The sequence below is a fragment of the Pongo pygmaeus genome, chromosome 17 (assembly GCF_028885625.2).
Source record: "Pongo pygmaeus isolate AG05252 chromosome 17, NHGRI_mPonPyg2-v2.0_pri, whole genome shotgun sequence".
Taxonomy (NCBI): Eukaryota; Metazoa; Chordata; class Mammalia; order Primates; family Hominidae; genus Pongo; species Pongo pygmaeus.
Window position 1 is genome coordinate 85,887,292 of NC_072390.2, and position 13,222 is coordinate 85,900,513.

General features: G+C 39.1%; 1 long non-coding RNA gene across 1 annotated transcript in view; it reads left to right on the plus strand.

Moving 5' to 3' along the window:
* The first annotated feature begins 5,460 nt into the window (after positions 1–5,460).
* Positions 5,461–13,222, plus strand: part of LOC134738465 (uncharacterized) — a 29,200-nt gene continuing 21,438 nt past the window's right edge. Inside the window, exon 1 of the long non-coding RNA XR_010124197.1 lies at positions 5,461–5,695. This is a non-coding gene — a long non-coding RNA (uncharacterized LOC134738465). The remainder of the gene's footprint in view (positions 5,696–13,222) is intronic.

Sequence of the window (13,222 nt, forward strand, 5' to 3'; positions counted from 1 at the left end):
GTTCATTCTGTGTTTTCAGTAATTACATGCTGTCAGCTTTATGGGATCTCAGGGCTTATCAGTGTCTAGTACATGGAAGATGGATAGTGGCATTGAATAAATGAGAACCTGGAAGAATGAATAAATGAATGAATGAAACTTCATGGTATTGTAGCTCGCAGGATTTGTAAAATGCTTATTATTTCTGAGTGCAGGATTTGGAATGACTGGGTTTCTGCGGTACTAAAATCTGTAGAGAGGAAGCACAGAGCAAAGTATGCAGAGGAGGCCTCCTCTGACATCCCATCTATTCAACTATTCATGCATGTAAATGTGACAGTAAACCTGGAAGATGCTTTTTTAAAAGAAGAGTAATGAATATAATGAAATATAAATGTACCATCACATAATATATTCAGAGATCATTTTATGTTCCTGTTTTGTACAGGTTAATTTGAATTTGGATAAGCTAATTAAATTAAAGTTTGTATTTTTGTATTTGTTAAGAATGTATTTGATGACTCACTTAAGAACAGATCTCTTATCTAGAGTAGGCACTTGTGGTGGCCATGAAAACACACTACCTTGATCTTCTGCTGCAGGGGCATAATTAACTTAGAGTGACAGGCTCATTCTGGGAAGACACAGGATATCCTAAGAGGGACTATGGTATGGGGACTCTCTATTGACCTGGATTAACTCCTGAATTTCTCTGCAGTCCAACCCTTCTACTACTTGATGTCCTTTTCTTCCCTATTTCCTTCTATAGGTATCAGATTTCAACTGAAGTCTGAAGACTCTTGTTGCCTTCTCTTCCTCCCTTTGTCGAAAAACCTCTTGCCCATCTAACACCATCTTGGTGTCTGCTTTCTGGAGTCAGGATCTAGTTGATGCAAATGGTACCAAGACTCATCCAGAAACCTGGCAGAAACTTGAAGATTTGGGACCTGCTGAATCACCCCTGAGCAGAAGAAGGATATAATATCCTGAGTGGCAGATGGGGCCTGGGTAATACCTGACACTTGATGGCAGTCCAATTGCAGTGGTGTCTTCCAGGTGCAGTCACTCCAGCATTTAAAAGAAATGGGTGGGGAGGATAGCAATGCTTACAAAGACAGCAGAGACAGCTCATTCAGGGTAATTTGTATTGATAGGCCCTGCAGAAGGATAATAAAGAATTGGGGACTACAAACAAGCAAGTCAAGGCTAAATGTTATGGCTGGAGAGCCTCTGTGGCGCCTTACAAAGAAGCCATTTCTCCTGCAGTGGAAGGACAGACTCAGTTGAATAACAGACTACAAATTTTGTAGTTAAATTCACAGAGCTTCAGACATTTGAAACCTTAGCCAAGACAGGCCTGTAATGTGTAGGTCAGGACCGTGGTTGGGATAATGTGAGACCCTGAAATATGGAGTGAGGATGCCTGGATGGATGCCTCTGAAGATTTTAGCATCGTAGATACTATAGCCTCAGAGCTTACAGAGCAGCCCATCCTTCTCTATTAACACCTATTAGAAAATGCTAGAGACCTCTCCCCTGCAAAGCAACAGCCATCTATCTCAGGAGATGCCCCTGTCTCCTCTCATGGGTACTTGTACTAACCATGCTTCTAGTTTCTGTATCAGGTAAGACCAGAAAACCCCAAGAGAGCCTAGATGCAGCATTTATCAAAGGCATTAACGGTTTGGTGGCAATAGGGTCACCAGCATCACTAAGAAGTTCAGTGGTGGGTCTCCTCGGCAGGCCAAGGCTGGCAGGAGTGATGGAAATAGAGATGGGTCATTATCTTCTGTGGGGAGAAATAGGGCACTGGAGTTAGAGAAACCAGATGGGAAATCTGTTGTGATGAGCCTTACATGGTAAATGGGGTGCTATTATTAAATTTGGTCCAGATACAGTATTGCTGAAATTCTCAGAAAAGAAGTATGTTTGGCTTACAACCTAATAATGCCACAGCTTGATTACAACTCCCTGATGCCTTCTTTATGGACATCCCAGGCTTTGAATATGTCCATAATAGCCTCTTGACCAAAGATGGTTCAAGTATGGGGCATATACAAGAGGCTAAACCCTTAAATGTTTGAATAAATCTAGCTATGTTCTTCCTGAAACTACCCAATCCCCACTGAAAAATGGAGTCCATTGAAAGACTGTGGTCCATTATCTCTACATACCTCCAGAAAAGAGTTATTATCCCTATACTAGCCCTTGTGATCCTTCTGTTCTGTCTGTCACAAACACAAATTGGTATGACTGCCACTTTGTACAAGATTTAAGGGTCATTAACACGATTTTACTTTCCTGCTTTCCTATTATCTCCAACTCAAATACTGTCCTATCTGCAATCTCTAGAACTGCTGCTTACTTTACAGTGGTAGATCCATGCTTAGCATTCTTTAGTAATTCTTCTCTTCCAGACTCACTGTATATCTATTTACACTCACTTGGAAACAATACTCATGAACAATTATGAGCAAGAATTTACAGAAACACCCTCTTACTTCTTGGAAATACTCAATGACACCTGAATGACTGGAGACATCCTATTTCCCGAGGTTGCCACTCTTATACAATATATAGATGATCTTGTTTGCTCTCTGGATTGAGAGTCCTGCAGAATTGATTTATTCCACTTGCTGACAGTGTTAGTGTACAGACACACAAAGTCTCTAGGGGTAAACTCCAATTTTGTCAGCCCCACATGTATTTTCTTGGCCATGACATCAAAAAAAATTAAGAGTCTTTTCCCTCAAAGACTGCAGGTTATTCCCGACTTTCCTGGCCAATTACTGAAAGACATCTTAGAAAATGTCTTCTTCCCATACGATATTGTAGACATGGATTTCTAACTTTTCTGGACTAACTGCCCCCTCCTGTAAGCTAATGAAAGCTGACAATCCTGCATTATTGACTCACTAGAGAATGTATTTTACAACTTAAATAACTCTCCAATGATCATACATCTTTCTTTCTATTAGTACATTGAGACAAGTTTGGAGGATTCTAACTTAACAAGAAAATGGGCATCAGGGACTCACTGCTTATTATGCTTCACATTGATTTCATGACAAAAATCCTGCCCTCCTTGTTTGCACACAGTGGCAGCAGTGCAAGGTCAACTGAGGCAACTGATGACTTAGTCCTAAGATTTTTGCTTAACCCTGTGGTTCCTTATATCATTGAGACCTTCCTTTGGACTGAAAACTCCTTCAATTCTTCTGTTACTAGACGGTCTTCCTTTGAAATCCTTTATTCTTGGTGGATATGTTTATTGCTTTGATTGCAGTGTTGATATCACAGGTGTATACATATGTCTGAACTCATCAAATTGTGTACACTAAATGAGTAGGTTTTTTTCTATATCAATTATACTTCAATAAAGCTGTAAAAAATCCCTTTACCTATAGACATTTCTATCCATTGTTGCAGAATCCTAAAATCTGCTATTCCTCTTCCTCTCCCACATGACTGTTATACACTTATTTGGGAGTTTTTCTTGCTATTACCTGGACACTTTGAAACCCTTTTAGACTACCTAAATTGTGAAGTATTGTGGATAAAACCTGTTTGAGAACTGAGCAAGGATGCTATTAAGCTGGGTATGCAATCAGAATACACTAACATTTGTTCAAATTCAACTCTCTTCAAGATACTAAATCTGCACAAGTTGCCAAAGTTATAGCTCTTACTAAGTCCTGCCAGTTAGCTAGAGATAAGAGAGAAATGCCTATATAGAAACATTTTTGTAGTGGTGCAAGATTTTGGTATGCTTTGGAAGAAACATTGCTTCTTAATTACAGCTGGTATATTCCAATTAAAGCAAAAACATAAAAGCAATTTTAGGAAGCAAAGGTTCATGTTGCAGTAGATTAATATACTAAACAATCTGTGTTAACACATCCAAGCTGCCAAGCAAGTCCAAAATTCAAAGCTAAAATGAATTCCTGACTATTGGCATTAGGCCTTGAGTCAGTTTCAGAATCAAACACCTGATTCTGAAATAACACACTGGAAAAATCAGATTGTTTGCTTCACCCAGAAGGCAGCTGGTGGTACCAAGACAGCTATTTAGTCTTCATTGAGATGCTGAAATAGAATCTCTCAAAAAAAAAAACTGGCTGTAACCGTACAGGGAAAGGATAATTTAAAATATATCCTGAAGAAGTATTGATGGGGAAACCCCAACAAGATTGAAGAGCATGTCTTCGGTGTATCTTCCATCAAACCCCCAAATCCTGTGCAAACCTTGTCCCAAATGTGGAACAAGGACATGAGCGAAAACTTTTAGGCTATTGAGTATATCCGCAAATAGATTTCATTCAGTTGTTCCCTTGTGTGGTTATGAATATGTTCTTAATCACAGAATAGTGTGTGTTTTCTGGTTGGCTGGGATTGTTTCCTTTCCATAAAGTAACTCTTCTGACAGTAGCAAAGCAACTTTCCGACTCTGTGTTTCTCACTTGAGTAATATTCATCTATTTATCTTTTTTTGGGGTACCCATGTCACAAGACCATTAATTAAGACACTCTATGAAGCTTTGCCTGTCAACCAAAGCCTCACTGTTCCTACCACCCCCAGTCCTTAGAGAAATCAAGACCCATTAAAACGGAAACTTGCGAAACTCTCTGAGCAACTTCAGATGCTACAGCAAAAGGTTTACTCTCAGCATTCTGGCTGTTAGGCCCCTTGTAACAGGAACTCACAGATTATCCCCAAATGAGCTAGTCGCTGGATGCTCATCCATATGGGGATATCACCCTCAATTTTTGACTCTGCTCATTCACAGGCCAATATAGCCAAATACTATAGAACTTTAAGGTCAACTCATTTTCAATGAGACCTTGTGGCTTTTCCAACAGATAAGTCACAGAAAGCACTGCATGACTTTCAGCCAGGAGACCTACTGTACTGAAAATGAGAGCAATGTAAGACTATTCTTGAACTTTATTAGACGGGATTTGGAACCACAAATCGTGCAATGAAACTCCTGGGAACTACCTCTTGGATTCACATCTCTTAATTAAAAAGACAGCATATACTCATCTCCCAGATATCCATGCCCATGTAAAATCTAGCACTGGGAATCTCTTGGGATTCTCCAGAAGCTGATGCCATCGTAAAGTAGATCTCTTTCTCAAGAACATCAGATCAAAGCCTATTAATATCAGAAACAATTAATTGCCACCTCTGTCTTTACCTCTTTCATTTTTCTTTTCACGACTATCATTTTCTCTCTGTGTTGGTTTAGGAATTTTGATTGTAAAAATGAGATTCTTTAAGGTTTTTCCTCTAATCATGCCATTTTGGGTAAATCAGTATTACACAAGCCTATTAATATCAAACCTCCCTTTCCATAGACTTGGATGGGGAGGAGATCTGTTCTGTGCATCCCAGGTCAGCCTAGGTGTTGGTTAACAGACATTACTGGCTATTCTCATGTTTATGCTTGTCTCCCTAGTCATTTGCTCTGTTTTCTCCAGGGGTTTAAATGCTGCTGTGCAGTCACTCACTCAACAAATGATTGAAATATATATAACTACAAAGAAAACCATCACAAGATGCTTTGATGGCAGTCATCAACAGCCAGGCTGAGGCTGCTCTCTTGGAGTGGTGTAGATCAGGAGTTCTGAAAACAACAAGAACAACAAGAACAACAACAACAACGTATGGTCAACTGATGAGAGTCAGAATCTCTGTGGGCCAAGAAGTGAGACTGTGAGTGTCCTTGAATACCTAAACATTTTCTGCTTTGACACTGATGTGACTTTAGCCCCATGACCATTCCTTCTCTCTTTTCTTGGCAATCCTCACGTGAACTTAGTGCCCACTCATGTTGATAAATCTAAATTGCTCAACCAAAGGCTTCCACATCACAAGAACAATTCCCCCCTATTCTGAGACCCATCTTTGATGAACCATTCCTGAAACTAATGGAAATTTAGTGGTTCACTCTTTCTCAAGCATTATAATATCATTTTATTTCTTCACCCTCTCACACATGCGTGTCCTTCCTGCCTCAGTGTCAACCTAGAGTGCTCTCTCGCCTGCCTCCACTCTCCATTGTCTTTAACTCCTCCTCATTCTTCAGTCTCAGGATCTAAAAGTTCTCATCCTTAGAACAGCCACACTGAACCCCTTTGTATGCTCTTTTCCTTATAACACATATACTAATTTGCAACGATCTTTCAGTGTGACTATTTGATGACTGTCTTTCCTCCCTAATAAACTCTACAATTCACAAGGGTGAGGACTGAATCTGGTTTGCTCCTATTTTATCCCCATAATGCTTGCATGTAGCAGCTTCTTGTAAAGTGATTGTTGAAAGGTTAAAAGAATGAAATGAACAAAATGATGTGAATTAATTCATTCATAACAGTAGTCAGGAATGATTTCATCAATGGAACTTGAAGATTTCAATGACATAAACTACAAATGTCTGCTCGTCTCTGTAGCAGGGGTGCTTTGACTCTGGGTTTCATTTACAGCTAGTGAAACTTAGTGGGCATTTAAATCCTCTCTGAAACATTCTTTTTAAAAAGATATGTTAATATATATAATTAGATATCCATCAGATCTCATTGATCTGAGATCACACTATTTTGTTCATGAAGAAGAAGGAAGAGAAAGGAGAGGGAAGCAAGGAAGAAGTGACTTTCATAATGAGAAATACAGATAGTAGAACAAAATATACTGACTTACTTGTATTATTTTGGAAGTAATTTGACTTAGTTCACTTATGCATCTAGAGTTACCATACTACAGTCTGGCCAAGAGGATCTGAATTTTGCCTGATTATGCATGGCCTTGATTAGTGTGTGATGTGTTTTTAATGCCCTTTTAGAAAGAAAATTGTGAGCTGTCATAACATGACTCTAACTGGAAAGATAATGTCAAACCTTCTTAGAAAACACTGTAGGATATTTCAATTCTCTTAGCAAGAAAGAGCACAAATTTAATTATGGATCAAAATGCCTTCTGCATCAAGTGGAGAGAGGTGGATATTGGAAGTCCTGTGGTGCTTCTTATTTTTCAATATGACAGGAAACTAGAAACCCAAATATCCAAGTGATCCAATTTATATTTGTTCCCATGGTTTCTAATATGTAGGAATACCTCATGCAGTTCTATTTGAAAACAAAAAAGGTTAATGAATTTCTTGACAATATGCAAATATATTTGCGCCTGTGTTTACATCTCAGAAAACACCCACAAACACACATGTACGTGACCCATGGGGTACTAGTAGTTTATTGCCAATACCACTCTTACTAACAGTGTGGTAACACATTGTCACATATTATTTGATTGTATTGTTCCTGGAGTTTCAAAGGCCTGGAAATAGAGCCTTCCATGGTATCATCACATGCTAAACCTGGAGAGGAAAACAAATATCAGGACAGCGAATCTTCTTTCCCTCCTCTTTCTGAACTCTAGCCCTGTAGACTGAAGCCTATTCTCAGCATCACCACCATCCACTGTTTTCTTGTGGATAACCTTTAATTAATGGAAGCGATTTTCACCACACTGAACTTTTTCTATCCTGGATTACCAAGAAAAATAACATAAGCCTACTTTACTGTTAATCACATAGCAAATACATGGAGGCCATTGATAAGTGATAGCTCATGAGTCACTCAACCACTATCTGCTTCAGAAATAAGGCTAATGATATAGTCTACATTCTTCATTAGACTGAAATAACTGATATAAAACAGTTATTGGGTAATTTTTTGAGTTCAGTAAGTAAAAATTCGATCCAAAAGTAACATTGTCAGCTTTACTTAGGGTTTTTTTTTCTCATGATTCGGAATACTTAAGAATATATATCTGAACAATATTGCATTATGAAAATATTTTTATACCCAAGTTTTTAAGTTTTAAAGGAAATTACTTATCAAGTTGCTCTGATGACTATCTTTATAATAGGCACAGTAGCCTCCCAAAGATGTCCACTTAATGTCCAGAACCTGTGAATGTTACATTGCATGGAAAAAAGACTTGCAGATGCAATGAAGTTTTTAGACTTTACAATAGGGACATTATCTTGGATTATTTGAGTGGGCCTACTCTAATCACATGAACCTGTAAAAACAGAGAACTTGGTCTGAAGGCAGAAGGCAACTGAGGCACAAGGGAAAGAGAAGAGTTATGAGAGAGATACCTAAAGTAGATACAGTAGGATGTGGCCCCTGCTGCTTGTTTCAAAATGGAGTGGGGAATCTGATGGAGAATGCAGGATGCCCTGAGGGGCCAGCAGCCAAACACGCCTTGTAGTTCCTAGAAGCTGAATTCGGCCAACAACCTCAGTGAGCCTCCAGAGAGAAACACAGCCCTGCCAACACCTTGATTTTGGCCTTGGGAGACTCCAGACAGAGGACTGAGCTGAGCCTCCGCTGTACCCAGATATCTTCTGCTTAACAGAAACTGAGAGGGAAAACCAAATATTGTGTTAAGTCACTGCATTTGTGGTTATTTGTTAGGGCAGCAGGAGAGAAGCCACACAATATTTCTGCCATGTTAAGATTTAATGGATTCAGTGTCTGATGAAATGTATTGATGTATAAAATATTTTATGGAAAACATCTATCCACCTATCTTCCCACTTTCTGGGGTTCATTTTCTATAAAAATGTTCCAATTTCTCAATATAAGAAATCCTTGGAACTTAAAGCTTTGAACTCTGTTGAAAATCTTGAAGAAATATATTCTGAGACAGCTTTAAACTCAGCAAAACATGTCGTTCCATCCCTTGCCTTTACTTTCATGCCTAACCAGCTAGAAAAACCCACCCTGGAAAATCGAAAGCCATAGGTAACACTGTCATGCTTCCATTCATTTAACACCTGCTGCAGAGTCCTTCATTCTTATTATCTCAGCGACAGATTTCGCCCTTGGACATTTTGTTTGGTGGAAACATAAAAAGAGGCAGGCTGTTGACAGAAGGATGATTGTTTTTCTGAGTCGCTCCTTTTAATTTAAAATGGAGCTTCAGAAAACAGGGGGATTTCTTTGCCAGATTCCCTTTCAATCCTGTAGGGCTGAGCAATACCATGGCTAAGATCGGGGTGCCTCACCCGTTCATTCCATCATCTCGTGTTGTGGTACTTGTCATCTTCAGTGCTCAATACAGGTTTCTCAAATGAATAAATGACCCAAATAGCCATTTTATTGTAAGTTTTTGGGGCTATGTCACTGAGTGCTGAGGCTCAGTCTTCATTCAGTTTTTTTTTTTTTAACTTGTGGTAGCCTTGCCTTGTGCGAGGCTCACTGTATAGTATATCTCATATAAGTTGGGCTACCATGTCTGTGCATCACAGGAGGGAAGGTGGTCCCTATTTCTTCTCTCTAGAAGCCTCCTTCTGCATTTGCTTTGCAAAAACACAAAGGCTTCTCAAGTGTAGGATTTACCCTAAAGCTGAAGGAGCTGTGACTCTCTGGGCAGTTAGGCTGATTCAGTTATTTACTAACTCCGAGGGACTTGCAGTCAAGTTGTGCTTGGGACACCTCCTCCGAGGATGCGTCCCGAGATAAACGGTCTGATATCCATGAAACCCAGGACTTCTACCAGCCCCAAAGCCAAGCAAGGACATGCAATGCATTTCTTTGTGTAGGAATAATTTAATTTTGAAATATACATTTCATGTTAAAGTGTCTATTAAGGAAATTGATTTTTTTTTTGAAAAATTTGAGGCCAGAGTTCTAATAATCAAGGAATCATCAACTGTGAAATTTGACTTTTTAATTTCACCAGAGCAACTTCTCTCAGGGAGTGAAATGGTAGCTCCCTGAAGTGGTTTGATGAAACTGATCAGATCTATCCATCGCCACACACGTATTCCTCTATTCTTTATTGACGGTTCTTTCTCTTGGCCCAGAATTCTCGAGAGTATGTGTCAGAAAAGAATAATATTATCAAACTATTTTATGCCTAATGTTTTAAATTTGAAAGAAATATCACTTATCAGTTTGTTATGGATTGATAGTGTCCCCCTCAAAATTCATACATTGAATTTTTAACCCTCCCCACCCCATACCTCGCAGTATGACCTTATTTGGGAAATAGGGTAATTTCAAATGTAATTAGTTAGTTACATTAGTTAGTTAAGATGAAGTCATATTGGAGTGGGGTGGGCCCTTAATCCACCCTTAATCCTTATAAGGGTACCCTTCTAAAAGGGGACTATTTGGCTCCAGGCACACATGCAGGGAGAATGGGGTGTGAGCATGAAGATGATCATCTACAAGCCAAGGAGAGAGGCTTGGAGTAGATTCTTCTCACATAGCTCTCAGAAGTAACAAACCCTGCCAACACCATGATTTCAGACTTCTGGCCTCCAGAACTATGCAATAATACATTTCTGTTGTTCAAGCTGCCCTGTTTGTTGCACTTTATTTTGGCAACCCTAGAAAATAAATACACTTTAAAAATCACTTATCATCTTGCCCCAATAACTATATTTGTGGTAGGCAGAATGACCTCCTAATAACCTCCATACCCTAACACCCAAACCTGTGAATATACTGTCACATGGCAAAAGGGACTTCGCAGGAACAATTTCAGTTATGCACCTTACAGTAAAGATCTTGTTTGGATGATCTGGGATATTTGTGTTTATACCACGAAAACAAAACCACAAAGTAAGCTTCCAGTTGTTGCGTAGGAGAACTGTGTTCCTTATGGTCATGTGAGGTGGCAATTCCAAAAAGGTCTGGGGAACTGATTAGTAGCACGTGCTTTGAAGGAAAAACTCAGTGTCTCCAAAGGCCCACATGAGAATTTTTTATCTTAGGTTACTATCATTATAAATGGATTAAATAGCAACATTATTTTTATTTGAAATTTCAAAGCATATTGAAGACAGTGAAAGATTTTTACACTGATCAACGATGGATGAAAACAAATGTGGAACTCCTCGTAGGGTTAGTTTTTTATGTTTTCAAAAGAGCCACATACGAATAGGAAAATGAGTCCACTATTGTACACAGCATTTGCTTCTTTGTAGGAAATCAAATTACACTTAAGTAGATACCTCCATTTTTTACAAAAATAAATACTACTTTTGTTGTTTTTGTTTTTATTTACAGGCTTGTCAAAGTGGTTGCCTTTTCTTAATTCCTGTATGTTGTTTATTATTCCGCATTGATTTTTAAATGCTTTTAACATTTTATATTTTTTTGCCTTGTATTCTAAGAAGCCTAGTCATTGCCTGTTGTTTCTCTTCACTCTTTGTCAAATTGACTGTTATTTTTAAATCACTCACCCCCACACTTACAGATGACCTTTTTACATTTTCCCGATGTCTTGATGTACTTCTCCTCAACCCTAAATCTGAGACACATTTTTCAAAGCATATAGAACATCTTTATGTTTCCTAAGGAAAACTCTGTCATAGTATTGGGCTGCATGCACACACGCGCTTCCACGCACGTCTAGAGGTCTTTCGGCATTCTATCAGTGCCAGCGATACGGAGATTAAGTGAAGTTTCTCACATAAAGATGTTCTATATGCTTTCAAAAACGTGTCTCAGATTCAGGGTTGAGGAGAAGTACATCAAGACATCGGGAAAATGTAAAAAGGTCGTCTGTAAGTGTAGGGGTGAGTGATTTGAAAATAACAGTCAATTCGACAAATACGCAATCTTTTTTAACTTACTGATTTCTGACTGATTTTTTAAAAAATCTCAAGTTGTATTTAGATAACTTCAGAGAAACTAAATTATTTTTCTAGAAACAGTTAATTCCTGTATAATTGCATTTAACTAATTCAACTGAAAGCACACATAGTTGATGGTAGGTAAATATTGGATTGCCATTACTTTCAATGGCAAAAACTGCAATTACTTTTGCACCAACTTAATACACAATATTCTTAGTTTGCAAGTTATGAATTTATATTTTTCTTCAAGCTAAAGATTGGACTTTGAAAGCTGTGGTGACATGCCCTAAGGCCCCAGCCTCCGGGTTTAGAGGCTCCTGTAAAATGAGCCGCCCACGCTGGGCGCAATCTCCTCCCCGCAGCTGCCTGCCATGTTTCACAGAGGGCCCCAAAGGTCAGCTGAGGAGGCCGCTTGCACAGGAGAGGAGGCAGCTCCGTTTGCCTGGCCCTGCGGTGGGAAATTAATATTTTTGGAGTTATATAAAGGAGGTTTTGTGGATATCCCACTGACATGAGAATTAATTCATTACTTGTGGATTGTTAACGCATGCTCAGCAAATACGTTTTTTAGATTGTTAAGAAGAGGAAAAGACATTGGCTAATTAAACTTCTCATTTACCTTTTAGATTTCAGTGTGTAACTTTCAAAAATGTGTGCTTTGGCTGAAAAGGCTTTTCTTTTAAATGAAGATTTAAAATGTAGTTTTGTGGTAAAAAAAAAAAATCACTCTAAAAGCCTCATCATTTAGTACTAAAGAAGAGAATAAAGAGTAGATTTCAGTATTCCTGGGACCCTCACAAATCAAGGAGGTCGAGGAAAAGAACTGCTACAATTCCTCAGGTTTTGCTAAAAGTCTCATTTTAAATTCTAAGGTCTCATTTTACATGGGAAAGAAAAGAATATTATTCATAAGCAAAATAAAGAGAAATACTTGATATAAATTTTTAAAATCTTATTGGGGACCCACTTTATCTTTTAGCCACATCTGGGATTTGTGGCTTGAACCGTCATCTCTGTCATGTATTCCACCGACACTAGCAAGCCTCAGGCCCACAGCTAGTCTATCGATGGGAGGTCTTTGAATAAGTTAGAAAAGGCTCTCCCGCTGGGTGGATGCAACTCACAGGTACACAGCCTGGTGCTTTTGTGAGAAGAAAGCACTCCTAGAACAGCAGCCCCCAGAGGGAGCAGCTTTGCTGGCAGAAGGTCCCAGGGTACAGCCCTGCTTACCCCTTGGTGTGGTCCTTTTGTACATTGGTGCCTTTTGGGCCGTGCTTGGCTGGCCAATCATACCGTGAATTTGCATGTTGATTATACTATTTGTAGGACTGTTTTCCTATGTTGCTGTCGATCTCCTTATTTTTAAGAACAAGTATGTCATATCTGCCGCCTAAGAGCCAGCAGTCTATGCTCTTACACAGCACTCCCAGCAGAATCCTCTCTCAGGAGAAAAAGTTCAAGTGGAAACAGACCTATTTACTGATCAGCAGAGGAAATCCATGCCAGCTCTCAAGGGTCACCGGGGATATGAGGGGGACCAAGAGCATGGAAGAGAGAAATGAAGACAAATGAGCAAAGGAGCTGAT